Raw genomic sequence first — 6,081 nt, 5'->3', positions numbered from 1 at the left:
CGTTAATATCTCCTCAACGAAGCCTCGGACAACATTTTCGCTAAGGAAAAAGTTGTTTCAAATCACCTCCCGAACCACGCCTTTCAAGGAGTTACAACATTTCTGGGACACCCTGTATATATTTGATTGGGAGATCTTGACGAGTCAATTCTGTAGAATCTAGAATCATTCATTACCAAGCTGAGAAGATTCAATAGAATGTTATAAATTTTCGATTTCAATATATTTATACCGATAACCAATATCGAAGGAATGTATATTATGTATTAAAGATTATTAAAGAAACATTATTTTCTGTCACTCTACGTTAAAATATTTTTCGCAGTAGAAATTATTAAATTGTTTTATAATCGAAATTAAATTTAAGTATATGAAATTGAGTCGAAGATTCATGTGGGGAAATTACAACGGAAACACTAACCTCAAAGTGGGATCGAATCGGAGATAGCGCATAACCTAATTAATCTCAAAAGAAAATCAATTTCTCAAGTAAATCGTCGAGTGTCGCTAATAAATATATTAAGCCATGGGATGGTGAAATATGAACGTGAAATATCAAGGTTATTAGAAAATATTGCAAGTTATTCACCGAACAACTAGTAAAATAAACATTATTTAAACTTATTTTATTTAAACAGTTCGATCGTAATATATTTTGGTCTGTTTCGGTCATGTACGCATTCTTGATCCTGCGTGAAAAGAAAAAATAATATGAAGGGTAAGTGAATTAGTACAAAACAAGATTAATAAATAGATTCTGAAATAATTTCCTACTTCGGTAGATTTTGATTAACTTTTAACATAGAACGTTCATTCTAAATAATGATACTAATAACGATACTATTGACCGATCGCGTTATCAGTTTAATTTTTCAACACACAAGCATCAATCACAAATTTATTTCTTCATATTATTTGCTGTACTTTTGCTTAAGGTCATAAACAATACGCGTAACTCAAGAGTACTAAAATACAATATTATGATCGAAACAGTAACAGTACAGTTAAGTAAACAAAATGTTATGGATCTTTATTTAGCTGATTCTATGTTGATTGATGAATCAAGGTTATGAATAAAGAGACTGCCTAGGTAGTAAAAAGAAAGAATAAACGATCCGCCAAACAATTCCAGAGATTACCTTCGCTATGAACATATAAATCTCGAAACATATGTACAGGACGTCGAGGTTCCGTTGGTCGATTAATCATGACAGGAACCGAACTGTCAAGTACACTGACCTCTATAAGAAACTGTTCGACACCAGTTGAAGCACGTTTCCGTGGCCACGTTTCCTTGGCCGATAAATGAAATTCAATGTTACTCACGATTAGAACGCGAGACTCTCCCGATGGCCCGCATTTCCCGTGTGCAAGTGGTTCACCGGCATCTTCTTGACAGTTGTCGTTGCTCGTGGTTGTCTGCTTCATTGTTCCATCGCGATCGGCGTTGACGATTCCCTATTGTAAACAAAATATGTGACAGCACCAACGTCCGACGAATAGCCGAGGCAAGGAATCGACACAACAGAACACGCGACCCGAAAACACTGTGAAACGGAAAAATGAAGCAGTACGTGCCCAGGACGAGCTCGGTTTATCTATCGTTGAGGGCACCGCGACGCTTATCGCGTTGTAAACGGTCGCCCACTGGCGCACGCTCCTAGGGCGAGTGCATCGATCGAAGCACCCTCTACTACCCGGCTTCCTTATTGGTCGATCATTGGATGCGCACGCAACCACAAACGCGAGGTATTTTCCGAGTATGCGCACTCCGTCTTTGAAAAAGGGCGCGTTCAGACCCTCGAAATTATTGTCTCCATGCACATAGAACCGATCATTTAATGAAACTTTCACACTATACTAGTTTAATAACACTAGTTTACAGCCAAAATGTACATTCAATGCCACAATTTTTTTCTTATGTATTTTGGCCTACTAAACTCGAAAATCGCAAGAAAAAATTTTTCTATGGATACGTTTTTTTATATGAATTTTGAACTTTTTTCCAATTTTTTTCTTACATGCCTTCACATTTTAGACCATACCTCGAGTTAGAAACGTCCGATTGGGTCGCATAATAAAATTTCCAACAATTGCTTTTAACACTATTTTCCAATCGGTTCAATAGTTCCAGTGTTACGAGCCAATATACATGAGAAACTTTGATTTTTTCGGCTAAAATAGAACACGGATATTTCTTCCATCGCCATGGAAAAATAGAAATTGTCAAATTATGTCCAATTTCTTATTGTCTACGTATAGATCGCACTTTTACGAAGAAAACAAGCTTTTGTTGATGAAAATCTATGGATAAATATAGGAGTTAGAAACAATTGAGTAAAGGTACAAAAATTCCAATTTTACTCTATTTTTGTATTTTTTTCCTATTTATATAGGAAACATTTATTTAATTAATTTCGATTAGAAATAATTTCTGCCTTTGCTTTGTCTACTGTTATTCGTTGGGTTCGTTTCTCTAATGAGGAACCAAATGTTGTCACCCAACATTCTTTCATCCCAATATCCTTGATAGCGCTGCTCAATAGTTTTGATATCTTGGTGAAACCTTTCGCCGTGTTCATCACTTACATCGCCAAGATTCTCCGTGAAAAAATCCAAGTGAGAATGTAAAAAATGAATTTTGAGCGACATATTTACACCTGTTAAAATTAACATTCAAATTAAATGTACAAATTTTTCCATTTTGTTAAATCAAATAGAATAACAATATGTATTCCATACCCATTTTTGCATAATTTATTAGCAAATCTTCAACAACTTCCTTATACTTCATACTCTGCCGAGCCAGAAGCCCTAAACTATTAAGCAGCGCTATCAAGCATATTGGGATGAAAGAATGTTGGGTGACTACATTTGGTTCCTCATCAGAGAAACGAACCCAACGAATAACAGAAAACAAAGCAAAGGCCGAAATTATTTCTAATCGAAATTAATTAAATACATGTTTCCTACATATATAAATAGGAAAAAAATACAAAAACAGAGTAAAATTGGGATTTTTGTACCTTTACTCAATTGTTCCTAACTCCGGTATTTATCCATAGATTTTCTTTAACAAAAGCTTGTTTTATAACAATTACTTGGGTTCTTTCCCACCAAGGCATCACTAGCAACGAAAAAGAAGACCTCATTGCAAGAGAAGCGACAACCATGACTCCAAATAATGAAATAGAAATCCCATACCAAGACTTGATTACAAGAATACAACACACATCGAAAGAAGAATGGAATAAAATATGGAACAACAAAAGAACAAAAACTCACAATATAACGCACGACTTTTACCAAACAATATCCCAATACTCCATGGCCAGGAGAGAAAAAATAATAATGACTCGATTGAGAACTGGACATTCAAAAAACACACATGAATACATATTAAAGAAAACGGTCCCTCCCCACTGCGACTCCTGCAATAAGGAAATCACAACTGACCACCTAATATACGAATGCAGCAAATTCGATCAACAAAGAAGGAAGTATAACCTCAATCTAGAAACAGCTCTAACATCCCAGAAACATATGCAAAATACCATCAACTACCTCAAGGACACCAAACTCTACAATAGTATATAGTACCACCAGAAACCCAATCAAATTCGTCGCTAATTACCACGCAGTAGATGCGACGTAAAATATATCCATATAAAAAAAAAGCTTGTTTTCTTCGTAAAAGTGCGATCTATACGATAACAATAAGAAACTGGAAATAATTTGACAGTTTCATAAACGTTTCCTATATAAATAGGAGAAAAATACGAAAACAGAATAAAATTGGAATTTTTGTACCTTTACTCAATTGTTTCTAACTCCGGTATTTATCCATAGATTTTCTTTAACAGAAGCTTGTTTTCTTCGTAAAAGTGCGATCTATACGTAGACAATAAGAAATTGGACATAATTTGACAATTTCTATTTTTCCATGGCGATGGAAAAAATATTCGTGTACTATTTTAGCCGAAAAAATCAAAGTTTCTCATATACAGGGTGTCCCAAAAATATTGTAACATCTTGAAAGGGGTGGTTCGGGAGGTGATTTGAAACAACTTTTTCCTTTGCGATAATGTCGGATGGGGCTTCGTTAAGCAGATATTAACAAAAAACCCCGACCAATCAGAGCGCGCACATACCGTTGGAGCGGGCGTGCTAGCGAAAGCTATGCACTAGGCGGCCGCGTCAATGTCCTTCGATGCACGTTGAGTCACTTGTTCGCGTACGAGCGCGACCGCCTAGCGTATAGTCTTCGCTACCACGGCCGCTCCAACGGTATGGGCGCGCTCTGATTGATCGGGGTTTTTTGTTAATATCTGCTTAACGAAGCCCCGCAAGGGAAAAAGTTGTTTCAAATCACCTCCCGAACCACCCCTTTCAAGGAACTCCAACATTTTTAGGACACCCTGTATATTGGCTCGTAACACTTAATCTATTGAAACGATTGGAAAATAATGTTAAAAGCAATTGTTGGAAATTCGATTATACGACCCAATCGGACGTTTTTAACTAAGAAGCTGGACATAATTTGACAATTTCTATTTTTCAATGGCGATGGAAGAAATATTCGTGTTCTATTTTAACCGAGAAAATAAATGTTTCTCATATATATTGGCTCGTAACACTTAAGCTATTGAACCGATTGGAAAATAATGTCAAAATCAATTGTTGGAAATTCGATTACTTTTAAAATGGCGTCTTGCGCGACTCAATCCGACGTTTCTAACTCGAGATATGGCCTAAAATGTGAACGTATGTCAGAAAAAAATCGAAAAAAAATTCAAAAATTCATATAAAAAAAAACCTGTCCATAGAAAATTTTTTCTTGCGATTTTCGAGTTTAGTAGGCCAAAACACATAAGAAAAAAATTGTGGCATTGAATGTACATTTTTTTTTTATTTTGTAAACTAGTGTAATTGGCAAATTCTTTACAGTGGGTGTAGAAAGTATTCGTACACTGATCAATTTCCAAAAAAACTATGTAAAATTATAATTTATTAACTTATTTTTGATAAACAATGACATTCTACATATTCTCGGAAATCTCTAGAATAGATAGAGTACAAAAAAAATAGCTATTTATGTAAGTTGCGAAATTAATAAGAAAAAAAACAATTAATCGATAGAAATATTGAAGCAATAAGTATTCGCACGACTGTTTCATTTTTAAAACTTCATTAAAAGAAAAGAAATTTACATTAATTTATAATAATATAATACTTCCTTCGTGGGATTTCCTTTTGATTTTATAATTATTGCAACTCTTCTAAGCATTAAATTAACAAAATTATTAGTTATTCGAAGTGGTATCTTGTTCCATTCTTCTATTAGAGCCTTTTTTAAAAGTATTTTACTGGATATTTCATATTTTCTAATTCGTACAAAGCAATAAACTAATGTATTTACATTACAAACTCTGCTGTAAATGGTTCGTCATAAGAATCGTACAAATACTTATTGCTTCTATACTTTTAACCACTTTTCGCATTTTTTTGTTAACATCACAAATTATATTGACTAGTAAATGTTGTTTGGACTATATCTATCGTAGAGACTTCCGAGAATGTGTAAAGTACCATTGATTATAAAAAAAGAAGTGAAGAAACTACAATTTCACACAAAAGTTGTTTAGCAACTTGATCGGTGTACGAATACATTCTACACCCACTGTATGTTGAAGAAGCAAAAAGATCAAACTTAAACCGAAGTCAAATTTCTTCAACACGTTCATGTTGGAAAAAAATAAAGATACTGTTTGGTCAATTGCCGTAAAATATCACTGAGGCGAAAATACAAATTTGAAAATTTATATTGGAATATCAAGTTTGTTAAAATGTGATGTTTAACACATTGTGAAATGATACACTATGGGCTCGAAAAAAGGGCGCATTTTCTTGATATTATTGTCTCCATGCACATAGAACCGTTCATTCAATTAAACTTTGACAGTATACAAGTTTAATAATTGGCAAATTCTTTCTGTTGAAAAAGCAGGGATAAAGATCAAACTTGAACCAAAGTCAAACTTCTCCAATATATTCACGACCGGAAAAAATAAAAAGATTTTG

This window comes from Hylaeus volcanicus, unplaced genomic scaffold, assembly GCF_026283585.1.
Source record: "Hylaeus volcanicus isolate JK05 unplaced genomic scaffold, UHH_iyHylVolc1.0_haploid 12192, whole genome shotgun sequence".
Taxonomy (NCBI): domain Eukaryota; kingdom Metazoa; phylum Arthropoda; class Insecta; order Hymenoptera; family Colletidae; genus Hylaeus; species Hylaeus volcanicus.
This window is presented reverse-complemented; position numbering follows the sequence as displayed.